The 13905-nt window shown below is 45.5% G+C and overlaps 1 protein-coding gene across 1 annotated transcript in view; it reads right to left on the reverse strand.

The window, feature by feature from the left end:
- CA6 (carbonic anhydrase 6) overlaps positions 1-13905 on the reverse strand; it is a 43724-nt gene extending 29819 nt beyond the window's left edge. Inside the window, exon 1 of the mRNA XM_038376915.2 lies at positions 13502-13905. The gene's annotated coding sequence lies outside the window, so the exon portion shown is untranslated. The remainder of the gene's footprint in view (positions 1-13501) is intronic.

The following is a 13905-nucleotide window of genomic DNA, read 5'->3' on the forward strand; positions in this document are numbered from 1 at the left end:
TGCAGATTTCATTTAAACTTGGCTTTCTGGGGCTTGCATCAAGTTGAAGAATGGGAAATGCTGTTTTGTTTTAATCTCATCATTTGTCCATGAATGGTTAATTTTAAAAGGCCTTTTCTCTTCTATATGCTACACAACGTGTGTTTAAAGCTTGGGAACTGCTGTACTATTGAGTTACTTAATCTGATGTGTATTTTTCTCCCCCTCCCCCTCCTCTAAAGAAGTCATTTATTCTGACAGCTTCACTGAACTGTGTAAAGACTGAACTAATCAAACATGTCCTGCAATGCATTTCATAATCCTTGTGTATCCAGTTGGGTAAATAGTCCTTGGAATTAGCTGAGGGAGAAATTTTAGGGGTTTATACCTGTTTACACTCCAGAATTCCACATAGGATCACATCTGAGGACGAACAAGACACTAGACAGGAGGTCACTTCTGCACCAAGCATCCCTTCTGTCACCCATCCTGACTTGCACTGAACATGGATGTCATTTGGGAACAATCTGTTTCCCTAGCCTGTCCTTTATTGATCACCTCCCTAGGGGCTACACAGAGGGTTTTGAAATGAAGCCCATTGCAAGCTTGTGCTGGTGCCAGGATTGCTGGAGGTGAGGTGAATTCATGTTACATGGAGTCGTTCTGCTCAGTGCCCAAGCTGTGGGATTTACTTGGAGTTTTCTGGAGGACAAACAAGCAATTTAGGCCAAGAGTGGTCACTAATTGTGGGAACTTCCATTGTTTGGAGCCCAACTTGAGACATCAGATGATGTGGAAACAGCTGAAGTACTCATTGCTTCCCGCCCCCCACCCGCTCTGTCTTCACAGATAAGGTCAGCTCCCACACTGATGTCCTGGGCCACACAGTATGGGGAGGAGGGTGAGCAGGCCTCAGTGCTAAAAGAACAGGTTAAGAACTATTTAGAAAAGCTGTACATGCACAAGTCCATGGGTCCAGATCTAATGCATCCGAGGGTGCTGAGGGAACTGGCTGATGGGACTGCAGAGCCACTAGCCATTATCTTTGAAAACTCGTGGTGACTGGGGGAGGCCTCAGAGGATTGGAAAAAGGCAAATGTAGTGCCCATCTTTTTAAAAAGGGAAGAAGGAGAACCTGGGGAACTACAGATCTGTCAGCCTCACCTCAGTCCCTGGAAAAATCATGGAGCAGGCCCTCAAGGAAACCATTTTGAAGCACTTGGAGGAGAGGAAGGTGATCAGGAACAGTCAACATGAATTCACTAAGGGCAAGTCATGCCTGACCAACCTGATTGCCTTCTATGACGAGATAACTGGCTCTGTGGATATGGGGAAAGCAGTGGACATGATATATCTTGACTTTAGCAAAGTTTTTGATACGGTCTCCCACAGTATTCTTGCCAGCAAGTTAAAAAAGTATGGATTGGATGAATGGACTATAAGGTGGATAGAAAGCTGGCTAGAGGTCGGGCTTGATGGGTAGTGATCAACACTCGATGTCTAGTTGGCAGCCAGTATCAAGCCGAGTGCCCCAGGGATTTGTCCTGGGGCCTGTTTTGTTCAACATCTTTATTAATGATCTGGATAATGGGATGGATTGCGCTCTCAACAAGTTTGCAGACGACACTAAGCTGGGGAGAGAGGTAGATACGCTGGAGGGTACGGATAGGATCCAGAGTGACCTAGACAAATTGGAGGATTGGGCCAAAAGAAATCTGATGAGGTTCAACAAGGACAAGTGCAGAGTCCTGCACTTAGGACAGAAGAATCCTATGCGTTGCTACAGGCTGGGGACCAACTGGCTAAGCAGCAATTCTGCAGAAAAGGACCTAGAGATTACAGTGGACGAGAAGTTGGATATGAGACAGCAGTGTGCCCTTGTTGCCAAGAAGGCTAATGGCATCTTGGGCTGCATTAGGAGAAGCACTGCCAGCAGGTCGAGGGGAGTGATTATTCCCCTCTATTCGGCACTGGTGAGGCCACAGCTGGAATACTGTGTCCAGTTTTGGGCCCCCCCACTGCAGAATGGATGTGGACAAATTGGAGAGAATCCAGCGGAGGGCAATGAAAATGACCAGGGGGCTAGGGCACATGACTGATGAGGAGCGGCTTGATGGAACTGGGCTTATTTAGTCTGCAGAAGAGAAGAGTGTGTGTGTGTGGGGGGGGGGGGAATTGATAGCAGCCTTCAACTACCTGAAGAGGGGTTCCAAAGAGGATGGAGCTCGGCTGTTCTCAGTGGTGGCAGATGACTGAACAAGGAAAAATGGTCTCACATTGCAGTGGGGGAGGTCTAGGTTGAATATTAGGAAACACTATTTCACTAGGAGGGTGGTGAAGCACTGGAATGGGTTACCTAGGGAGGGGGTGGAATTTCCATCCTTAGAGGTTTTCAAAGGCCCGGCTTGACTGGGGTGATATAGTTGGGGATTGGTCCTGCTTTGAGCAGGGGGTGGGACTAGGTGACCTCCTGAGGTCCCTTCCACCCCTGATCTTCTATGATTCTGTCCTATCCCCACTTTCTCCTGGAACTCTAGCTGAAATCAGCAGCCACTGCACATGCTCAGCAACTCCAGAAATCAGACCCTAAGTGTCTCAGGTTGGGCAACCAAAATTAGCAGCTGTTTTTGAAAACTTTAGCCTTGGGTTTGTGCTGATTTCAGGGGCCAATTCTAGTTTCTAAGGAGAGGGGTATTGCATCCCTTTTATCCTATGCATGGGCCCTATTCCCTTTCAGAGTAAATCATACCCCCTATCTCTTCCCCATACCATTAAAAAACATCCTGTAAGGGACAATCCCTCAGTGGCAGGAGACAGCCTGGATGACCTGATGCATCTTTGCCATCTCTAATGTTTATTATGGGCTAGGTTCTCATGTGGTGTAAGTGGGAAAAGCACAATTGACTCTAATGGTGCTCCACTTATTTACACCCTGTGATTTCATGAATCTGTGTTACCCTTCAGAGTGAATTTCACACATGCCCCTGGCAGCTCAGAGAACTAATAGTGGCCCTGCAATCCACATGTAACCAGCAGTTATACCAAAATGGTGGTGTCACAAACAGCAGGGTCTCAGCTCGTATTCAATGGACACTCTGACTGCACCAGTAAATACAGGCACCTCACCTGCACTGTCATAGGGCTGGGCCTCTTTAGACCCTCTGGTGGTTTAACTAGACCTGTTCAGTCCATCCTAAATATCACTTTAGCCTCCTACAGCTCAATCAATACAGGATTTGCTTTGAAGATACATCTTAACAAAAACCTTTGTAATGGTACATGCTAGGCATATTCAAATTTCAAGCTCCAGGGTACAAGCTGGTTGAGACAACGGTCAGGAAGGAACTTCTACCTATGTAAAGAATTGCACAGATGGGCAAGTGCATTATGTGCAGGTTCTGCCCTTCTCTAGAGCATCAGGTAGTGGCCTCTACTGGCAGGATATTAGACTTAATGGACCAGTGGTCTGACCTGTTACAGCAATGGAGGGGAGATGAAGAATGATTAGCTCCTAGGAGCTATCCCTTACAAGGAGAGGACTTAGTTTCCCCATTAGAGGATGTAACAGATATTAAATTGATGAAACATTTGATGAGAGATGGGCTCTGCTGCACGGTTTGGAGCCAAAATTATGAGGTATTCAGAGCTGGGGTTTTAGTTTGGTCAGTTATTAAAAAAGAAAGTGGGGGGGCAGTCAGTAGTAAAATTCAGATTCAAACATTTACCACAGGGCCAGGGGTATTTGGAGCTGGCAGGACTGTGCTTTGGGCCCATCTCAGCACCTGAGTTTAGTCAACAGCAAATTCTATGTCTAGATAGCTCAGGCATAAATGTTCTTAGCATGTTTTTGGTATAAAGGCAGGCTTTGCCCATGGATGCACTTATACAGACACCAGCCCCACAAAGTAGAGTGGAAAATTAGTCTTTCTCTCACTTTTCACAGACTTGGCTTCCAGACATCCATGCTTGAATATCCTTCCTTCTTTTCATCTCTCCCCTACAGCTTACTCTGTACTATTAATTAAATTTGGCTTCACCCAGGATGCTGCTTCTATTCCAGGCAGCTAAAGAACTCAGGTCAGGTTGCAACTTCAGACCCATCCTTGAAGATGTAACTATCCCCATTACCAGTCAGGAATGTATATAATCACATAGCAGCCTTGATCCTGCACTGGAGTAGCTGGCTCAGGATCTAAGTTTATGTCTACACTGCACACTAAGCCCAGGCTCTGACTCAGGTTTGAACCCAAGCTCCCCTTCTGTATACGCACAAATCAGTCTGACTAATGTCAGCAAACGCTCAGAACCTGGGTCCTAGGACCCCACTGAAATTCAGGTCCAAAGCCCTGTCATTTTGTTATGTGGACGCAGGTTAAGCCACAGACCTGAGTCAGAAGGTCTGCATCGTGCAGTGTGAACTTGTTAGCGTGGCTGTGTCCAGCAAATGTAAACCCAGGTTTGCAGTGCAGTATGCATGCTCAACCACAGGCTTGGAAAACTTGGGTCCACAAGCCCCACAGACCTGAGCCTAGTGTGCAGACATAGACATAACCTTAATTTGTCCCCCTTTGATCCAGGACACCACATACTCAATCGCCGAAGTCAATGGGAGTTTGCTGGATCAGCCCCAGGTTTGAGGAACATTTGGCCAGGAGCTCCTTGTTTAACTCCAGACTACCATATTGCCCTCATCCTGAATGTTTAGTGTTTGTTAATAGAGGCTAATGCCTGTTCAAACAGAGTTTTTCCCGCTGGAGCCAGGCTGAGTAAAATATTCACACTTTTTGACCGCTGTTTGTGAAAAACAGAAAGGCAGCCAAGGGAGCTGCAGATTGGACAGGTCCCAGCCCTGGAGAAATGGCTGCAAAGGCTGCATGGGCTAGCATGGTAGGAGACACTCCTGTCCATAAACTGCAGTTCTGAATGAGGGAGATTGGAGGAAGGCAGGATGTTTGGTGGTCCTCTCCCGAAAGTGAATGGCATTTCTCTGTCTCCCTCTATGTCAGTGGCTCTCAACCTCTCCAGGCTACTGTACCACTTTCAGGTGCCTGATTTGTCGTGTGTGCCACCAAGTTTCACCTCACTTAAAAACTACTTGCTTACAAAATCGGACAGAAAAATAAAAAAGTGTCACAGCCATACTAGTCCTGCAGAATTGCTTACTTTTTCATTTTACCATGTAATTATAAAATAAATCCACTGGAATATAAATATTGTCCTTACATCTCAGTGTATAGTATATAGAGCAGTATAAAAAAGTCATTGTATGAAATCTTAGTTTGTACTGCCTTCGCTAGTGCTTTTTAATGCAGCCTTTTGTAAAACTAGGCAAATATCTAGATGAGTTGATGTACCCCCTGGAAGACTCCTGGTTGAGAACCACAGCTCTAGATTAAGGAGTGGGCACTACATACGTATTCCTGTTGTTCTGAATGGAGTTTGGAGGAAGGGTCCTCACAAGACCGCATGGACTTTTCGGAAGTATCACTGAGGTGTGAGGGGAGTGTGAAGGATGGGGTGTGAAGGAGGAAGGTAGGTCACTCTACTGACTAGGAGGGTTTGCAGCTGTGAGTGGAGCACTATTTAGGGGTCATCTGGGAACTAAGAGGGTGGGGTCAGGTAGACGAGTTGCCTGTGCTTCCAAGCAGGGACATGATGCAAATGCCCGTGTTGCACTTACACACTCGGATGGATGATCAGAACTGGTGCAATAGGACACAGAGTTTTAAATTTAGCGGTGTCCCGCTTTTCACGTGGGCCAGGTGACTCCCCGTGAACATGGCCATACTTCCTGGGACTGACCCATACGTCAGAGGTTTGGAACCGTGGCTTAGATAAGGATATTACTGATTAAGCTGTTTCATACTATATCTCAGTTTAGGTTTGCCTACTGCATAGCAAGCAACAGCTCTGCTAAAACGTGGCAAGTCAGCAAAAATATCAACAACATCCACAGACACAGTGGGAAGGGGAGGCCTCCGCACTGGACCTATCCAACCAAACAGATTGCTGTGGTAGAAAAAAATTATTTGATTTATTTTTACCTTAATTTTCTGGGGAAACAAAACTATTGTTATGTTAGGGGTTCAATCTGGCCCCCATTTCTCCACATGTATGTTCTTGCACACAAATCAGGTCCTTCCATGGTCTCCTATTTAAATTGGGCAGTGAGGCCTCTTTGGAAATTTGGCCCTACATTTTTAGTTTTTCCCGTATTTAAACTAATCTGTGAAAATCATGGAAGTTGGCGGTGATACAGCCCCACAGGGCTGGTAACTCATTCCACTCAGCTTCCAGCCTCGTGGTCGCTGCAGAATTGGTTCCACCTGTATTATATTCTCATGTGCTTGGCCAAATTCTGCTCTCACTGATGTAAATTCAGAGGAACCCATTGATTCTACTGGAGCTCTTAGATACAGTGGTGATTGGTGCTATAGAAAACCAAAGATTAGATAATCTGGGAATGCACCAATGTTGGAGAGAAGAATTTCTCTTGCTTTGGACCTAGCACCACTTCACTTAGGAGCCTATTTTATAATCTCCAAGATCTCATCACTAGGTAACTTCACTTGATATTTAACCTAAATGCTCCTTTGCTCAGTTTCAGCCCATCACTCCTAGCTGTATGTCTCTGAATCACCCAGAAAAGCATCCCCTTTTTAGGGATTTACACCTTTTAAATAGTTGTGGGCAGTTTTCCCCACCTCACCCACCCCCATGCACATACAGCTGTCATTTAGCCAAGGATGCAGAGAAAATAATGTAAGGCTATAGAAAGAAAACTGAGTGATAGAAGAATCACTTTTTCAACTTCTATTTTCTGGACAGCTAAAGATTTCAGGTAATGTCTCAGATTATGCATGAGTTTGATTGTCCAAAAGATGTGGCTATGTTCCAGCAGGTGCCTGGTCATTCTGATCCCTTAAATGGAGAAGACTTTGATTATCTGGAATGAGGCTATGAGGGGTGTAAAGATTCCAATCAGTGAATGGCAGGGAAAAGTTAACCTTCTCCCTGTTGTTAGGGAAGGGGGCACAGGTGTTTGTCCCGTGCAGGGATTTGCAGGGGAGCTGGTCTGGGCCAGCTCTGGGGAATCATTTAATTCCCACCACTGCAAAGTCCATTGAAGTCAAAGGCCAACTTTACTGAGTTCAGTGGGCTTTGGGGCAGACTTCAAAGAAGGGGCTATGCTAGAGGGAGCTGAGTGTGCCTGTGAGAGGGTGGGAGGAGCCCGGGGAGAGAAGAACAGCAAAGAGGCTGGGCTGAAAGGAGACACAGTTGTTGTGGAGCTGAGGGATGCCCTGTTGTATTTGTGTTTGGCCATTAAAGGAGAAGGCCATTTACTTTTATCTTGTGTAAGAAAAGTCACCCAAAAGGAGTTCAAATGCCATTTAGTCATGCGGAATCCTTCACTGCTCCCAATGAATGCTTAATTGTTGTGTAATGTTGAATTTGCCTCTTGGAAAGTTTTATATCTATGGTTGGAAAGAGGTTTAGCTGCTCTGCATGCAAAGTGACTGCTGTAACTCAGAATGGAGTTAGACTTCATTCAGAAGCTCTATGGCCTCATGTTTCCCTGCTGAATTAAAAGGCCAGGATGTTGACGGAGCTGGGGTGGAGGGGTATTGGGGGAACTGGGTGGTGGTGGTATTGGGAAGCAGGTTTAAACAAACAAAAGGAAGTATTTCTTCATACAACACACAGTCAACCTGTGGAACTGCTTGCCAGAGGATGTTGTGAAAGCCAAGACTATAACAGGGTTCAAAAAAGAACTAGACAAAGTCATGGAGGATAGCTCCATCAATGGCTATTAGCCAGGATGGGCAGGGATGGTGTCTCTAGCCTCTGTTTGCCAGAAGCTAGGAACAGGCGACAAGGAATGGATCACTTGATGATTACCTGTTCAGTTCATTCCCTCTGGGGCACCTGGCATTGGCCACTGTTGGAAGACAGGATACTGGGCTTCATGGAGCTTTGGTCTGACCCAATATGGCCTTTCTTATGTGAGGCGGGCCCAGTATTGACCCCAGACTCCCTCAATAGCATCCCCAGCAACCTCAGACATCTAGCATCCACCCCAGCTACCTGCGACACCTAGAACTCCCTCCCCTAGCTACCTAGAAAAAAACAGAGGAGAGGGAAATTGGGACAGGGGAAGCAAAACCACATTCCTCCCACTCCCAATAGTTCCCCCGGTCCCTTAACAAAAACTTGCTCTTATGACAAATCTCATTTGTGGCATCCCCCTATCTCCCCCCTCCATCCTGGCAGCCATGAGTCCCCCAGACAGTGCATGGGATTGGGGGAAACTCTGCTTTTGGCTCAGCCTCCTCTCTTCCACAGGGGGCCAGGGGTGCTGTGATGGGACAGGTGAAGATTAGGCCATGCAGCCTGAAGATCACCAGGAATTCCTGGCACCCACCCTAGCAGATCCCTAGGCATCCCCCCAGAGGGGCTAGCCCTGCTTGCCATCTTGGCACACCTCCCCAGACGGCAGTGCCAGCCCAGATAGATGCACTGACTGGCAACCAGCACCTGAGTGCCATGACCTACATACTGGGCTCCCAAGAGATCATTAGCTGAGCTCTTTTCTGGGCAGCATTAACTAATTCCTGACCCTGGGATTCAGGACTTAGAAGACAGCCATGCAGTGTTAGATCAACTGTTACCCAGCTCCGACCCCTCCCTTGTTTGTCGGTGTAGTCAGTGGGCTACCTGGAGTTTCTGTGGATGGGATGGAGGCAGCAACTCAGTGAGAGGGGACAGTCTTCATAGCTGTCTTCTCCCTTCCATGTGGCCCCACTGTGGCTAGTGGTTATATACAAGCCAGTTGCTACACAGAGCACACAGCTTCATGGCTGCAGTGTTCATTTTCTAATCAAAGGTGTTGATTATAACATGCCACCATTTCCCTGGTGGGGGCTTTCCTTTCTGTCTGCCTCTTCTTCCCCTGTCTGAGGGCATTTCCCCTACTCCCCTCGTGAAGGGCCTCCTTGTATCAAATCTGGCGCTGTGATGGCATTAGTAATCCAGCCGTGACACTGCAATCAGGGGATGTGATTGTAGCTTGTGTAGACGTACCTGAGCTGGCTTTAAACTGGCTAGCTTGGGTACCATTGCAGAGAATCTACAGCAGCATGGGTTTCAGTGTGGGCTAGCTACACAACAAGTTATTACTCAGAGTCCCTGGTGGGCATGTAAAGCCCATGCAGAAGCATGTTCTGCCATGGGCTTCTTTGTTGCTGGTACCCGAGCTAGCTAGTTTAAAGCCAGCTTGGGTACAACTACACAAGCTGCATTCACACTCCTTGACTGCCCTTTGTCACCTACTGAGTCCTGTCATCTCCAGGGGTAGATCAGAGGGTCATGCTGGTGACCATCCCTCTCTTTTTCTCTTCTCCTCAGGGCAAAAGGAGATGATGGGTATGTCTACATTTAAAAAAAAGTGTTCTTTACTCCAGTTAGCTAGCTTGGGTTAAAACATCAGTGAAGACACGGCAATTTGGCTTTTAACTCAGGTTAACAACTCGAGTTAAAGCCTATGGGGAAGTCTGGAGTTGAATCTGAGCCGCTAACCTGAGTTAAAAGCTGAGTTGCTGCATCAGCGCTGTTTTAACCCAGGTTAGTTAACACGGGTTAGCTAACCGGACTTAAGAACACACTTTTTTGCAGTTTTTTGTAAACATGCCCGAAATTCGATTTCACTTTTCTCCTGTAATGAATCTCTCTAAACTAACTGAACATGGTTAACCTGCATGGGGACAACACGGCTGCATCTGTGCGTTGCTTCTAGCTACTGCTCCTGACTCCCTGTTGTATAACGTGCAGAGAAAGCACTCCTACTGTTCTATAGTTCTGAAAATCAGTAAAAACAATGTAAAAAGAAACAAAAACTCCCAAACCTCTTAACAAATACATACTCCATGCAGAACAAAACAATTTCTGGAAATGCTGTTGTTACCCTGTCACTGGGTAAGCACTTCTTCCTGCCCCCCCCCATATTGTATGTTGAGCAGCTGTGACATCCAGTGGCTAAATACAATACAGTTTAGTTTTGTATAGAATCCGTCATACATAGAAACAATAACATAGCCCTTATATAGCACTTTTCAGCTTCACTGCACTCTACAAACAGTAACTAACTAACCCCTGCCACAGCCCTGCGGGTTAGATGAGTGTGATCAACCTAACTGTACAGATGAGATGGGGAAACATTATACTCTAGGCCTTAAACAAATAGTAATGGTGATAATTAATTAATTATGAAGTTCAGTAGTTGCCTTATTCACTTCTGGGATAGGTGAAGAGGCCACAGAGGGAAACTCAGGAGTTCCTCACTCCCAGTCTGGTGTGCTCAGTGGATCCCCCCCCATCCTTACAGACAGGATCTGCTATCAGATAAGAAGTAAAGGAGGGCTGTAAGGCAAAAGGTATCAACTCAGACTAATTCAGCACCTCAGAGGGAGGCAACAAGTGATGGGAGGGATGTGTTCTCATTCCCTGGATCAAGAGAGAAGTGTAGATAGGGACAGTGGCAAGCCCTAAAAGAAGAGATTGCAGTAGTGGAGATGTGGAGTGATTGGTTCAAGGATAAGGAGTTCAGCAACAGCCAGGTCTAAATAAATGCCTTCTCCAGTGATGTTCTGAAGGTGCGGACAGGACTAACTAGCAGCCATGGAAGTTGTGGGAGAAACCGGAAATTCAGAGTTTGAGCAAACTGAGGCTGGATTCAAGAGCATGGTGATGGAATGAAAGATATGGGACAAAGAGGCCTCTTGACGTGTTTAGTATAGCAGGATGTGACAGTGTAACCAGAAACTGGCTATCCCTCTATGGGAAATAGAGGGATAGGAGAGTGAGTCAGGGAATGGAAAGTTGGCCACTATCCAAAAATAGGGATGTCCAAGGCTGAAGCTAGCAGAGATCCATCCCAGAAGGGACCAAGAGCAAAGCCTTTAGGCACCTTGCAATGGAGGGAGAAAAAGGAGGATGTAAACGGTGCAGTATTTATTCTGTGGATCAGATGTATACAGCTTCAGTGTACTCTTATTCTTCACCTATTGCTTCAAATCACAATTCAGTGAGCTAAATTAATGGATTAGCATGTGCTTGCTACATTCAACAGTTGTATTCAGAAAGCCCCTACAAATAGAACATCAGAAAAGAGAAATCGACAGAAAAACAAGACTGGAATGGATTGGATGGTCCAAAGGATGGTTAAAGTGGGTGGCAGACCCATGCACACCCAGCTCGCCTTGTTGAATCCAGCCTAGGCTGGTAGTGTTAAAAAATGGTTATGATGGGTATGTAGTTTGGAGACGGCACACCAAAGATAGCTTTAATCTAACTAGCTCCAGTAATAATAGCAGAGAAGCTGTTGCAGCACAAGTGTTGAAGGGGCCAGGACCTTGAGTACCTACCCGAGCAGCTGATGCAATTTCAGTACTATTGTTACTCAAAGTAGCTTTGATCTAGCTAGCTGTCTACAGGTACTGCAATCGCCTCCTGAAAGCAGTGCTGACATCCCTTATTTCCTGGTCAGGGCCTCTGTGAAATGAGCGCGTGATTTCAGCCCAGTTCCTGTTTAGCAGGTGCATATTTCACATCAAAACAAAACAAAAAACACGGGGCACTAGTGTCTAAGCTGAGAGACCAAAGTCTGAGTTGGCTCAGAGAGCACGTGTGTGGGTGCAGGAGCTAAACATGATTGCTTCATGCTAAGGTTGAGAATGGTGGGGGGCAGTGCAAAGGAAACTCATATTGCTGCTGCCCATGCTGTACTGGTTCCATGAATAGAGGATGTTTCTGTCCAGTCCTATCAATCTGGTGCTTTTCACAAGCATTAAATACTCACCAAAACAAGTAGGTGAATTATTTATTAATTTACCGCAAATTGATTGTAATATTTGGGTGTTTTTTTTTAAATTAAATTGCAAATATACTTCCTTAACAACAAGTCAATTAATGACTAGTCAGTTCCTGATCTTGACATCTTGTTCATAACTGTACCAGACTTTAAATGCTAGGAAAAGATCAGAGCTGTAAAGAACCTAGAATCTACAGCAAGGTACAGTACAGTATTCAGCACGTCAGCACCTACCCAGATGATTACTTAATAATTTTTCATACAAGTTTTCTCTTGTCATAGTTTACATCAGCAGCAATTTCCTTCAGGTTGTTCAGTTCTTGGCAGTTCATGATCGGCTGGATTAAAAGCTTTTGGTTTCACCTCAAACCCTCAACAATGCCAGGTGATTGCATTTGAACTTCCCTCTTAGCTTGTCAGCATTAACTTTTTCAGCCTTCCCTGCGGCTTGGATATATTTATAAATACTTCTCTCCTGAAGTTTGAAAATAGACCTGCGATCATTTTATATATAAAAATTACTCCCTTTCTCATTCTGGGCATGTTAGCCCTCATTTTGTTATAAGGACTAACGACTGACTTGCATTGACATTATATTTTAAATAAGGTACATTAATAGTACTGTATTCTCACTGGTGAATGTGTACACAACAGTGCATTTACATATATGGACACATAGACTGATGCCTGATGCACTGCATATAACTTATGCATGGACGTGCCCAAACCAGAGTCCACACTGTCCCCCACTACAGGTCAGTAGTGAATCCAATACCTATTGCATTTTAAAGTACCAGTGAAACCATGTATCTGATTGAATAAACCCCTTGAGAACCTCTTAGACGGGGGACCTTATCCACACAATCTCTGGCCTGGTTATCAAGATCCATAAGCCCCTTGGCCCATCCCAGCTGGTTGGATAATGAACTATGGAAGAGTGACTTCCTCACCAACAACCTAATCCAAAGTCCACTGAAGTCAGGATAAAACCCCAAGTCAATGTGCATGATTCTCAGATCAGATGGCAGAGTGAGGTCGCTGCAGTCATATAGGATTTGTAACTCGGTTTCTTGAGAGCAGATTCTGGCCTGCCTATGCACATGGAACGATAGCACGCAGACACATACACCTACACACTATCTAGGTATGGATACCAGCTCATGATCTTGGTGCCTGAGTACCTGCATTATATCTAAAAGGATCACACTTTGTATACGACCTGCAACTACAACCCTGCTAATTATGCCACAGGTGGGTGGATAACTGGGGTGTTATGGGTTGGAAATTACCCTCAGGCAATGAGTTTCAATCTGGCATTTAGGTGCGGTGAAGGAGGTGACTTTTGGAAGCATTCACAGTACTTCCACTTGTCTGTCCTTAAGAAATCTGGATGAGGGATGGGGTGGGTTAGGGAAGAAGTGGAAAATAAAAGTTAATAAGAATTTCAAAATAACCATCATTCTAAGTCATGTCATTATCCTGGTGCATTAAAACCTAATCAATGGATCAATGGCTGAAAAAAGCATGACAGCAGAGAAATGCTATGAGATTCAGCACCTGGAGTCAGGCAGGCAACTGTGAATAAACATTCAAATATTCATGTAATTTTTTTAAAAGAAGCCCACAAACCAGCATTAGTCTAACGTGCACCATTACCTTTCTAATGTCTGCTTCTTAAATAGATCAGTCTGTAGAGTCGATAGAGGGAGGAAATCAGAGCATCAGAGTGCTGACTGTTCTTCCATTACTGCATTTCTCTGGACCAGCGACACCCTAGCCATGTAGAGCGATGAGTTAGGCCAGAGGATCAGGAAGCCTTGATTACAAGAACACTCGGTCCCAGAACAGAATCCTCAGCTGGAAGTTCTGCTTTTGGGGGGAACACGTCAACAAAATGCAAGTTGGCAGGCACACACAAAGAGATCTGCTGGATATGGTAGATGTGGATGATGTGTAAGCAGTAATATGATGATATTCACGCTCCTCAGGTGTGCTGTGAGGTCCGAAGTAGAATCCCCCACTCCTGCAGCACTCTGGATGTGCATACAAGGTGCTGTAAA

This window comes from Dermochelys coriacea, chromosome 18, assembly GCF_009764565.3.
Source record: "Dermochelys coriacea isolate rDerCor1 chromosome 18, rDerCor1.pri.v4, whole genome shotgun sequence".
Lineage (NCBI taxonomy): Eukaryota > Metazoa > Chordata > Testudines > Dermochelyidae > Dermochelys > Dermochelys coriacea.